This window comes from Enhydra lutris, unplaced genomic scaffold (genome assembly GCF_002288905.1).
Source record: "Enhydra lutris kenyoni isolate GAN:26980312 unplaced genomic scaffold, ASM228890v2 scaffoldscaffold26, whole genome shotgun sequence".
In the NCBI taxonomy this organism is placed as follows: domain Eukaryota; kingdom Metazoa; phylum Chordata; class Mammalia; order Carnivora; family Mustelidae; genus Enhydra; species Enhydra lutris.
Genome location: NW_019154110.1, coordinates 13,518,231 through 13,532,054, shown reverse-complemented (window position 1 = coordinate 13,532,054; position 13,824 = coordinate 13,518,231).

Sequence of the window (13,824 nt, the reverse complement as noted above, 5' to 3'; positions counted from 1 at the left end):
TGGCTTGCTTTTTTGACTTAGCAAAGAACTGGTTTCATTTTTATATTCTGCTCTTTTCTTTACAGTGACTTAAAAACATAGTTTAGAAAGTTTAAAAAAATTACATTGTTCCCAGTGGCCCAAAATGGGTATTTTAAAAAGTCTAAAAGCAAAATAGAATCCAGTTCACCATAGTGCTGCTTTCAGTATGATTTGGGGCCTTGAGGGCAGGGCAGGTGTGTTAAAGAATCATACCATTTTTTCTATGTTATGAAAGCCATATATGTTTGTGATGAGGATAGCATAATGCATAGAGAATTTGAATCATTATGTTGTACACCGGAAACTAATGTAACATTGCATGTCAACTATACTCAAATAAAAAAAATTTTAAGATCTTATTAGATGAGGGGCACCTGGGTGGCTCAGTGGGTTAAAGCCTCTGCCTTTGGCTCAGGTCATGATCCCAAGGTCCCCTGCTCAGCGGGGAGCCTGCTTCCCCCCTTCTCTCTCTCTGCCTGTCTCTCTGCCTACTTGTGATCTCTGTCAAATAAATAAATAAAATCTTCCAAAAAAGATATTATTAGATGAAAACATAATTTAAAAAAATTTTTAATTCCAGTATAATTAACAACCAGTGTTATATTAGTTTCAGGTGTACAGTATAGTGATTCAATGACTCTATACAGTATTCAGTGGTCATCACAGCAAGTGTACTCTTCATCCCCTTCCCCTAGATAATCACATCATTGATGAACAAATAGCAACAAGTTAATAGATTCAAAATCTATTGCATAATCTCAAGTGAGGCAGTATATAAAATGTTGGAAACTCTTGAAATTCTATAAAATAGGAAATAAAAATTAATTGATCACTATTTTCATATACTAGCCACTATATGTTATTGTCACCATTAATCTAATTTTATCTTTTTTAAGTCCACAAGTAAGCAGTTGTGGCAGACTATTACATTAGTGGCCCTCAGAAACTGTATTTTTTGGGGGAGCCTAGGTGGCTTAGTTGGTTAAGTGTCTGCCTTCAGCTCAGATCATGGTCTTGGGTCATGGGATCAAGCCCCACATTGGGCTCTCTTCTCTTTGGTGAGTCTGCTTCTCCCTCTCCCTTTACGATCTCTCTCGCTCTCTCGCAAAAAATAAATAAAACCTAAAAAAAAAAGAAACCATATATTTTGGCATAGGCATCGTTATGTAGGCCTCTGTCGCATCAGCTCAGCTTGGCCATGTGATTTCGTTTGACCAATGTGGCATGGGCAAACAAGGAACCAACAGAGACTTGATAACTGCTTGCACTTTGGGACTTGTCCTCTGAATGCTTTTTTGGAGCTCTGACCCACTATGTACAGGTGTTCAGGAACTCTGTCATAGCATCCACATGGAAAAACAAGGATGCTCAGTTAACCCCCAGATGTCCCAGCCATCTCAGGTGAGGCTCCAAACATGAAGGAAGGGGCCATCTTGAACATTTCAGTCCTATTAGACACCACAGGGAACAGCAGAACAGCCCCCTGCGCCTAGCCCTAGTTTCAGAGTAATTCAGAGCAAAAATTTGTTATTTTGCTTTAGTCTTTAAGTTTTGGGGCAATCTCATGCAGCAAAGACAACGGAGTCAGCAATATAATTGTTTTATAAACAAATAGTTGTTTATGTGCATTTACATGTATACTAATTTATTTGGTCACCTTTAAAAACCTTTATCATAGACCTTTTTTTAAAAGATTTTATCCATTTTTTTGACAGAGAGAGACACAGTGAGAGAAGGAACACAAGCAGGCGGAGTAGGAGAGGGAGAAGCAGTCCCTGCACTGAGCAGGGAGCTGGATGTAGGGCTGGATCCCAGGACCCTGGGATCACGACCCCAGCTGAAGGCAGACGCCTAATGACCGAGCCATCCAGGCACCACTATCATAGTCCTTTCTTATAGAGTAATTTTTCTTCCTCATGAAATAAATCAATTTGAAGACTTTTTTAAAAAAGCAATATGTGTTTGGGGCGCCTGGGTGGCTCAGTGGGTTAAGCCTCTGCCTTCGGCTCAGGTCATGATCCCAGGGTCTTGGGATCGAGTCCCACATCAGGCTCTCTGCTCGGCAGGGAGCCTGCTTCCTCCTCTCTCTCTCTCTCTCTGCCTACTTGTGATCTCTCTCTGTCAAATAAATAAATAAAATCTTAAAAAAAAAAAAGCAATGTGTGTTTATTGTGAACATATATAAAAGACATGAAATAAAAATCATCAGTAAAAAAACATCATCAGTAATCCCCAAACCCAAAGGTAATCATTAATAATGTTTTGGGATATTTTCTTTCAGTATTTTTTTTTTATAGGCATGGCTAGTTTCAAGGGCATGGGACCCGTGTAGTCACACAGAACTCATGTTCAAAAGGGCCCTACATTTGGTTTAAGGCTCTACTATTGCTATCTTGGAATTATAACTTTTTTTTTTTAAGATTTTATTTATTTATTTGGCAGAGTGAGCACAGGCAGAGTGGCAGGCAGAGGCAGACGGAGAAGCAGGCTCCCGCTGAGCAAGGAGCCCGATGCGGGACTCGATCCCAGGACGCCGGGATCATGACCTGAGCCGAAGGCATCGGCTTAACCAACTGAGCCACCAAGGCGTCCCGGAATTATAACTTTTAAACAAGAGATCTTGCGTTTTCATTTAACAAGACTCTGCAAATTACATAGTTGGTTCTGTCTACAGACATTCATGGACACATATATACAGCTTATATATACATATATTATTTACAGATATAATATATTTATAACCTATATCATTAAAACTCCAAAATTCTTTTTGTAAAAGTTCTTTTTAATACTTGCATAATATTTCATCATATGGAAGCAATCATGTATTTAGTTATGTTTCTATTTTGGTACCTAGTTTGTGTAACATTTTATACTGTTATGATGAAGAACATCTTTTCATATTATTTTTTTAAATGTAGTTCTAATTATTTCCTTAAAATAACATCTGAGAAGTAAAACTAAAGAGAGGAAGGGATTCGAGCATTTTTGGAACTTTGTATTTAAATTGCCAAATAGCTTTTCAGAAAGATCACTATTTCCAGCAGAGTGTAAGAAACTCTCTCTTCATACCCTCAACAGTGGAGAATATTATAATTAAAAAGTGTTTGGTGATTGAAGTTAAAATATTATCCACTTAATTTCCATTTCTTTGACTACTGGTAAAGGAAGTTTTAAAAATATATATTAGTCATTTTTATTTCTTCTTGAAATTGCCCAAGAATGCAAACTTCTCTGTATATTTTTTAAGGCCCTTTGGGTCCTATTACTCTAGCTTTATCTTCCCCATATCTCTCCTTCTCATCCCCCCACACATTCTTTTCTAAATTCCAGCCATACTGAATTTTATTTGGTTCCTAGGATTGGTCGTGCTTTCTCTTGTTTTAACCATTTTGACAGGTGTGAGATGGTATCTCATCATGGTTTTGATTTGTATTTCCCTGATGCTGAGCGATATTGAGCATCTTTTCATGTGTCTGTTAACCATCTGGGTGTCTTCTTTTGGAAGGTATCTATTGATGTCTTTTGACCATTTCTTAACTAGATTATTTGTTTTTTGGGTGTTGAGTTTGGTAAATTCTTTATAGATTTTGAATAATAACCCTTTATCAGATCTATCATTTGCAAATATCTTCTCCCATTCCATAGGCTGCATTTTAGTTTTATTGTTTCCTTTGATGTGCAAAAGCTTTTTATCTTGAAGTCCCTATAGTTCATTTTTGCTTTATGTCTCTGGCCTGTCGTGATGTATCTAATAAGTTGTTACGCCCAAGGTCAAAGAAGTTTCTGCCTGTGTTCTCCTCAAGGATTTTTAAAAAGATTTTATTTATGTATTTATTTATTTATAAGATTTTATTTATTTGAGAGTGAGAGTGAGAGAGCATGAGGGGGTGGTAGGGTCAGAGGGAGATGCAGACTCCATGCTGGGAGGGCAGCCGGATGTAGAACTCAATCCTGGGACTCTGGGATCATGACCTACCCAAAGGCAGTTGCTTAACTGACTGAGACACACGGACACCTCAGGATTTTATTTACTTATTTATTTGAAAGAGAGAGAGAGGGAGAGAAGATGAAGAGCAGAGGGAGAGGGGCCAGCAGGGTCTGCGTTAGCACCAAGGGTGAAGTAGGGCTCAATCTCACGATCCCAAAATCATGGCCTGAGTTGAAATCAAGAGTTGGAGGCTTAACCCATTGAGCCTTCTCCTCTAGGATTTTGATGGTCTCATGTCTCACATTTAGGTCTTTCATCCGTTTTGATTTTTTTTTTTTTTTGTATGATGTAAGGAAGTGGTCCAGTTTCATTCTTCTGCATGTTGCTGTCCAGTTTTCCTATCACCATTTGTCGAAAAGTCTGTCTTATTTCCATTGGATATTCTTTCCTGCTTTGTCAAAGATTAGTTGACCATATATTTGTGGGTCCATTTCTGGGTTCTCTATTCTCTTCCATTGATGTATGTATCTGTTTTTGTGCCAGTACCACACTGTCTTGATGACTACAGCTTTGTAATATAGTTTGAAATTCAGGAAATCATGGTGCCTCCAGCTTCATTTTTCTTTTTCAGAATTGCTTTGGCTATTCGGAGTCTTTTGTGGTTTCATACAGATTTTAGGATTGTTTATTCTAGCTCTGTGAAAAATGTTGGTGGTATTTTGATTGTGATTGCATTAAATGTGTAGATTGCTCTGGATAGTATAGATATTTTAACAACGTTCTTCCAATCCGTGAGTATGTAAAAAATAAAATAAAATAAAATAAAAGACAATGCAGCTATTCAGGGGAGGAAGTGGAGTAATTTCTTAGTCAAAGCTGCTGTATCTTGCCTGGAATTGTTACAGTAGCTTTCTAAATATTGTTTCTGAACCTTCTCTCATCCATCTACAATCTGCTCTCCATCAACATCCAGAATGATCTTTTCAAGATTCAAGTCTCCTGCTTAAAAATTACAATAGGATTCATCTGGATGGCTTAGTCAGTAAAGCATGCATCTGTAGATCTCAGAGTCATGAGTTTGAGCCCCAGGTTTGGAGTAGAGTTTACTTAAATAAACAAACAAACAAACAAAAAATGCAGTAGTTTTCCAACTGGTCTTCAAGAAAAGATCGAAATCCTTAACAACCTACAAAGCCTTGAGTGCTCACTCTCCTGCTTAGTCTTTGAACCCCCAGCCTACAAATCTCAGCCCAAGCCTCACTTCCCTGACCATGTCTATCTTCCAGATACATACTTTCAGCATTCACTTGAGCTTTCTTTCTTTTTTAGGATTTTATTTATTTATTTTTCAGGGAGAGAGAGAGAAAGAGCACAAGCAGGGGGACTGGCAGGCAGAGGGAGAAGCAGGTTTCCCACTGAGCAAGGAGTCCAATGTAGGACTTGATCCCAGGACCTTGGGATCACGACCCGAACTGAAGGCAGACACTTTACCAACTGAGCCACCCAGGCATCCCAATTGAGCTTTTCTTAATAGTCCTTGTTAGAATTATAGTTGTAATTATAAACTCTATGAGGGCAAGACCCAGGTCAATTTTTGCTCGCTTTTGTATCTCCAACATTTAGCAAGTACCTGGCATAGGTAATTTTAAGTACCTGTGATTAGCTGAAAAAAAAAAAAAAAGTGGATGAACCCTTTTCAGCAAGAGTGAATTATCTACCTGGTGGAGTAGTGGGGACAACTTTAACATTTGTACTTTTCAGTTTCTGGGCCCCGTGATGAGTTCTGACATCATGAGACTTGACCATCTCGCCTGGTTAAGACCCATCAGTTCTCCAGCTCTGAGATCAAATACATGTCCAGTTTCCGTGAAGTTTTATTTAGAGATCCTCATTTTTAATATCAAACTAGTCATCAATAACTGACATCTACTGTCTGACTCTCTGAAATGTCTTTAATCCTCACCGGATTTCAACCTAACATTTACCGCACTGGAATTCTTCCCCAAGTTCTTTCGGCCCGGGTCCTTCTTCAGACTTTCCAAGTTGCTCCCCTGGCTAAAGACATTTCAGGTATCCCACTTGGAAATGAGGGCTCACTTTCCAGAATTTGGATTTGTCATAGAGAAGGAACGTAAAACTCTGTGCAGCATGTATTTCCTAAAATCTCCTTGGAGAATGAAGTGTCTCTTCTCCGTATCTTATTCAGTTCTGTAGCTTGTGAACCTTCTATAAGCATGAAGAGTAATTCGGAGTTACAGGAAGCTGTATCTCAGTTATATAGATGGAGTCGCCAGATGTCCGTTCTGGATACTTCATATAATCTGTTTGTGGAGTAAAGCTAAGTTAACATCAACTGTACCTCCCATGGATACAATGCTCTGTGCAGGGTGCCCTGCCTATAATTTGCTGTGGAGAAAGTTATAAGAAATTGTGTTTTGTGGCTGCCAGAGGGGGAGGAGTGGATGAAATAGGTGAAGGGGAGTAAGAGGCACAAACTTCCAGGTATGAAATATGTAAGTACAGCATAGGGAATATAATTGATAATATTGTAATCACTTTGTATGGTGACAGATGTAACTACACTTATCATGGCAGAGCATTGCATAATATATAGAGTTTGTCAAATCACTATGTTATACACCAGAAACTAACATAACATTGCATGTCAATCATACTTCAATTAAAAATTAAATTAAAATGGGGCGCCTGGGTGGCTCAGTGGGTTAAAGCCTCTGCCTTCAGCTCAGGTCATGATCCCAAGGTCCTGGGATTGAGTCCCGCATCTGGCTCTCTGCTCAGCAGGGAGCCTGCTTCCTCCTCCCTCTCTCTGCCTGTCTCTGTACTTGTGATCTCTGTCAAGTAAATAAATAAAATCTTTAAAAATTTTAAATTAAAATGATGCATCAAAATGTTAAAGGGGAAAAAAAGGTTGTGTCTTGCACAGAGAAGACATGATGCTCTCTATACCCCCCAGCGTACTTCCTTACTCTCTGTCTACAGGCCGAATCCAGAGTTCCAGTCCCACAGAACTCTTCATTCCCTAAATGCTCCATTCACATCTTCTTTCTCTTTTCCCCAAAGGTTCATAGTTGTCCTTTCAAAAGAAGACTGAATTAAAAAGAAAACTCCCCTTCTTTATTTTTCCAAAATATTTCTCATCATCCAACATAATAAATACTTTATTAGTGCCATGATTTACTGTCTGTTTCCCTTCCCCTCACTAAAATGCATGCTGCGTGATGCAGGATTTTTGACTGTTTTATTCATTGATGGTCCTAGTGCTCAGAACAGTGCTTAACACATAGTAGGTACTTAATAAATATCTGCTGATGGAATTATTGATGCTTAATGTACAAAATAAAGAACATTCAAGATTAACTATATCTTGCACAGGGTTTAAAGTAATTCTTCATTTCAACTGCTGAGCAAAATTCTCAAAAACAAAACAAAACAAAACAAAACCCACTACTTTGGATGAGAATGTAGACATGTGGAAGAAATGAGGTGCAGAATTAGGGAATTTAGACTGGAAATAACACCAAAGAGTGCGCACTTGGAGACAGGCTAGATATAGATATAGATCACACATGCGGCTAGAGCCTTGGTTGCTAGAAATAACTGCCCTGAATAATTTCTGGGAGTTTATGTCATCACTGCTTTGCTTGGCTCCACCTGCCCCCAGGTCTTGGCCACTTGTCTTGCTTCCTTGCCAGACAGGTATTTAGAGATAATAGCAGTGGGGCGCCTCAGTGGGTGAAACATCTGCCTTCGGCTCAGGTCATGATCTCAGGGTCCTGGGATCAAGCCCCACATTGGGCTTCTCCTTCTCCCTCTGCCCCCACCCCCATTCATTCTCTGTCTGTCTCCCAAATAAATAAATAAAATCTTAAAGAAAAAGAGTGAGAGATGATAGCAGAGTCAAGGGCTTTATAGCCATGGGAATGGGGTAAAGCAAGTTACTGGGGGTGAGGAGTGGGTTTCCACAGTTTCAGGAAACTGGTCCACCTGACTGGACAGATGCTGGCTCTGGCTTTTCCAGAGACTTCTTGGAGAAGCCAGTTAACACAACTTAGAAATGCATGGGAAAGGAATTTTTTGCCCTTCTTTCCTTCCCTCCAACAGATTATTCCGAGACCCACACAGCCTCTCCAGAGATGTCTCATATGACCAAGCAACCAGCCTCCTCAAGAAGCTGTGGTCCTTTCCTCCTTATTCTTCATTCCCTGAAAGTATACTCATCACCCCTCTTCACACGCTCCTAATACACAATAAAAATTAGCTGTCTAAACTTTGTCTTAGGCTTTGTTTTCTAGAAAACCTGGTCTAAGACATAGAGGAGTTGTCACAATTCAGTTTGGGAAAAATTGTGCAAAATATAGCCACGCTTTTGAACTCAAATTCTTCTCCTATGTGCCTTACTGCAAAAAAGTATGTTTCTACTTCAAAATAATTAAAATATTAGTATCTAGGAAAAGTCAAATAACCATAAGGTGAAGAATTAGTAGAATTTCAGTGAAGACAAAAAGACATGGAGTTGAGATATTGTAGTCAGAAAGGCCTGTCTAGGGGCGCCTGGGTGGCTCAGTGGATTAAGGCCTCTGCCTTCGGCTCAGGTCATGATCTCAGGGTCCTGGGATCGAGCCCCACATCGGGCTCTCTGCTTAGAAGGAAGCCTGCTTCCCCCTCTCTCTCTGCCTGCCTCTTTGCCTACTTGTGATCTCTCTCTGTCAAATAAATAACTAAAATCTTAAAAAAAAAAAAAAAAGACCCGTCTAGAATTCATATTCATTCATTCATTCTTTCATTCAACAAAGAGTAAGAAGCACTAATCTAGGCACTGGAGACACAACAGTGAACAAGACACTTGCCCCTCCCCAAGAAGCTTCAATACTACTGGAGGAGACAAATGATAAACAAATAAGAAATATTTAACATAATGTCATATGGCAATAAAATGATATGAAGAAAAACAAAGAGAAGGGGATAGAGAGTAATGAAATACTTTTCAGGTAGCATAGTCAGGAACGGCATCTGTGAGGAAAACCTAAGCAGATGCCTGAGTGAAGTCAGACAGGTATTCAAGGAAAAGTGTAAGGACTAGCACTCAACTATGCATATACATAAATTGTTTGATTAGTTTTGAACTGGGAATAAATAGAAAAGAAGGAAGGAGAAAAGTTTTTGCCTTTTTTTTTTTTTTTAAGATTTTATTTATTTACTTGACAGACAGAGATCACAAGGAGGCAGAGAGGCAGGCAGAGAGAGAGAGGGGGAAGCAGGCTCCCTTCTGGGCGGAGAGCCGGATGTGGGGTTCGATTCCAGGACCCTGGGATCATGACCTGAGCCGAAGGCGGAGGCTTTAACACACTGAGCCACCCAGGCGCCCCTGCCTTTCTTTTTTTATCTCAAAATCATCTAAGCTTTCTTAAATTCTTCCTGGTGGCTGGTTGTATTTTTTTTTAAAGATTTTATTATTTATTTGATGGACAGAGATCACAGGTAGGCAGAGAGGCAGGCAGAGAGAGAGGGGGAAGCAGGCTCCCTGCTGAGCAGAGAGCCTGACGCAGGGCTCCATCCCAGGACCCTGGGATCATGAACTGAGTCGAAGGCAGAGGCTTTAACCCACTGAGTCACCCAGGTGCCCCTGGTTGTATTTTTTAAAGTTAATCAACTTAGCAGAAATTGAAGATACTTTTTCCTTCTTTACTGCAAGGTTATTTCTAATCTTTTGTTAGCCCCACATTTTGCCTGATATTATTGGTGTTTATTCATGCACCTCATATCCATGTAATATATGGTATGTACTTTGAAAGTAAAGTCTATATATTTTTAGCATTACATTTCCTGAAATATCTAGCACACTGTCTGTCACAGAGTAAGCAAATAATTATTTGCTGAATGAAAATTTTATTTTTAATACTACAGGTAATTTTTGGACACAATCATCTGACTCCTCAAATTTCCTAAATTACAAGTAAGTGTTCAGTTTAGTCTTTTTGAAACTATATTTATGCAGGCACTGATTTTTTTTTTTTTTTTTTTTTTGAGAGAGGGCACACATGTGGGGCATGGGCAGTGTAGGAGTGCAGGGGACAGAGGGAGAGGGAGAATCTTAAGCTCTATGCCCACCACAGAGCCCATGGGACTCGATCTCTCAAACAAGATCATGGCCTGAACCAAAATCAAGAGTTGGATGCTTAACCAACTGAGCCACTCAGGTGCTCTGCACTCACTGATTTTTAAAAAATAAAATATCTTGTCTTGGACAAGTTTATCTAACCTCTCTGAGCCTTAGTGTAGAGAAAGAAGGAATAACAATTCTTATTTGACAGTACTTGTCAGTGGGAGCATTTTTAAAAAGACATAGTATACGGCCAGACACCTGGTGGTATTTAATTGTTGGTCATTCAATCAAGAAATTAGGAATTTTCAAGGCTGATGTAAAACCAGGTTATTCGATCGTACAAAGAATGTGCTAGTTATTTTTAACAGCATGTGTCATTAATTATTTCCTATGAAGAAACCATGATATTATCACGAGATTCTTTCTTTAATCAGTTATATTGAGATAATGTACATGCAACAAAATTGATCAATTATCAGTCTATAATATTTGATGAATGCATATGGTTGTATAATCAACTCCACAATCAACATGTAGAATATTAACATTACTGTAAAAAGTTTCCTTACATTCCCTTTGCAGTCAGTTCTATCCTTCCACCCCCAGACCTAGAAACCACTGATTTGTTTTTTGCAAAAGATACTTTTTATTTATTAAGTGAATATTTATGAAGGCCTTCTATTTGGAAGTCTTTGAGTTAGATACTTCATAGAATACAAAGATAAATAAGAAACAGTTGGTGTCCTTAAATTGCTTAAAATCTAGCCTAATTTTATACAATTTTGAGATTACTTGTCTGCAAGTAATATGGGACTGAATTTCAATATGAATTATACCTACTAACGAGGAATAAGAAGAAAAAGTATTGCAAGTGATTCTGTAACTTTCAGAACACAGAGCAAAATAATGTACGTTTATGAATGCCACTAATTATGATTTCTTTTAAAAGGCACAAATTTATGACTGCACGATGTCAACAGATAATTATTGAAAAGTAAACTATTTTTAAAATCAAGTAACATACATACAGGGGGAAAAAAAGCAGAAATCCTAAGTGCACAGCTTGATCTTTCCAGGTTATTTAATGTCAACTTAGATCAGCTTTCTGACCAATAAAGTAAAAAGACAACCTCCTAACCTTTTGGTTTAGATAGAATAATTGCATCTTGGGAAGAAAGAGAGAGAGAAGAGAATGATGCCCTGTGAAGGCTCACATAGAATTGTGGGGATAGGCAGTGAGAAAATGGATGGTACATTAAAATTCATGAGGAGATGCCATTTAAGGTCCATGAATAACAAAGTGATTATTATGCAGGATCAGGTTTTTCTTTCATCATTATAGAAAGACACAAAATCATTATCGTGATCTGCCATGTGTCTTTCCTTTGTTAATAGATGCCAGGACAAGCCTATTAAATGTTTTGTGTTACCCAGGGGAATGATCACAGTGGTGAGGAATGGTGGTCTCGGTGCACGTGGCTTTCTACGGTTCTGACTGTAAGTGTATTTAGACCAAAGGAAAGGAACAAATGAAAAAGAAGGGCGGAAGGGGCGCCTGGGTGGCTCAGTGGGTTAAAGCCTCTGCCTTCGGCTCAGGTCATGATCCCAGAGTCCTGGGATCAAGCTCCGCATTGGGCTCTCTGTTCGGCAGGGAGCATGCTTCCTCCTCTCTCTCTCTCTGCCTGCCTCTCTGCCTACTTGTGATCTCTGTCAAATAAATAAAATCTTAAAAAAAAAAAAAAAAGAAGGGCAGAATGGCTGGGGGGCATTTTCTTGTGGTTGCAAAGAACGGAGTCTATCCTTAACCTTACCAAGTCTTGTTTCATGCTTTACTCTTGCCAACTCCAGAATAGACAACACTGGTATTTGCATTTGGACCTTCCTCGGTCAATACAATGGGACCACAGTTCATTTCCAAGGGGGTGATATATGCAAATTGAAGAAGGGTAATAACACCAGGAGAAAAAACAATCTGGAAAAATACTCCTACAAACATTCATATAGCGGGGTCAAAAATTTACCCATATTATATTCTTTATTTTCATCAATGAACATAATTTTCCTCATAAGCTTCCACAGTGGGACAAACAAACACCCTATAAACTTGAAGCTTGTAAATTCAAGGTAACAACCTTTTTCAGTTTCCATAGTCACTATTGAATAATATACTTTCTTTAGGGTACGTACAAAATCTTCCACATTCCTTCCTCCTTCCCCTTGTTTCTCTTCAAAACAGTGTCTGGTTGTATTGAAGGATCTGTGATCTCATGGTGTCAGGGGAGAGAAGAGGCCTCAGATCCCTGTGGGGTGTTCAATATGAAAATTTGTCCTTGTGGCAAGAATGGCATCTCTGGACTGGCGCCCGTTGAGGGCCCTTTTGAAATGTGGCAGGTCTTTCCTGATCTTCAGGTAGTGTGCTGGTATCACCCCTGGGTCTGTGGTTTAGGCCATTCTCTCTAAACACTGCAGCTTCTCGGTGTCCATGAGATTCTTCCCCATTTCTGTGCTTTCTCCCCAGCATGCTCCTGGGATGCCACACAGGAGCCAGGACTACTGCTCCTGGCCAATCCATCCATGCATGTCTCTTGTCACTACTGAGCAGTCACTGGAGTGGATGTTGCACCCAGTCAAAGAGAAGCAGGACAATGATCCATTTTCTCTTCGGCTTTCTCCTCATGCTATTTCACTTATCTCCCTTCTCTAGAAAATTGCCCTAGGGAAGAACACTTAAGTCACTGGGCTCTAACTCTTCTTTCCCCTTTCAGGGTCATCCTCTACACTCTACTTCTTTCTTTCTAAATGGGTTTTCTCCATATCCTCTGCTTCTCTAGAAGGAGGTGGGCACGGTATGGCTCCGTCTTAATGGCAGACAGGGCATCTTTTCTATGCCATCCACAAAAGACACCATTAGGAGCATATCCTGGTGGGATAGGGAAGTTGTCTTTGCCTGCAAAACAGCTGGGAACTGGGGTTTACAAATAACTGTTCTAGCTTCTATTTGAGGGAGCAGTGCTCCCTAATTATATATTGTCATGGTGCTCAAAAATGGTGACCATTGGGTGCCTGGGTGGCTCAGTTGTTAAGCGTCTGCCTTTGGCTCAGGTCATGATCCCAGGATCCTGGGATTGAGCCCTGCATCAGGCTCTCTGCTTGGCAGGAAGCCTGCTTCTCCCTCTCCCACTCTCCCTGCTTGTGTTCCCTCTCTAGCTGTATCTCTCCCTGTCAAGTAAGTAAATGAAATCTTTAAAAAAAATTGTGACCATCAAGGAGAGAAAAATGAAATTTGTGATTTCATATTTTAGGCTGCTCATTACTTAGGCTTTTTATGAAAACAGAATTTCAAAATGACTTTCAAAAAATTTCCTGTTTGAAGCGTGAGATGGGTTACATTGAGGAAGAGTGCATTCCATTCTTATTTGGAGGACTTTGATCCCATTTCTTTTTTATTTGGCCCTGTCCTTTCTTCTCTGTCTTCTCAAGCATTAGAGAAAGATTAATCTAATTTTCCCAATGACAAAAGACACACATTGCCTTGAACCTATGGATAGTGAGAAAACCCAAAAGATGGAAACAATTAAGCTCCCACAAGAGATGTATACCTTTTATATGCCTCTATTTCTTTCCTTCTTTTAAAAAATACCAAACATTGGCAAAGGGAGTGTTTTGGGTGCATCATATGGACAGAAATACAGTCTTGGATCTCAAAGGTCTTCTACCTTCAACTTTTCTACAAGCAGTTAGAGAGTTA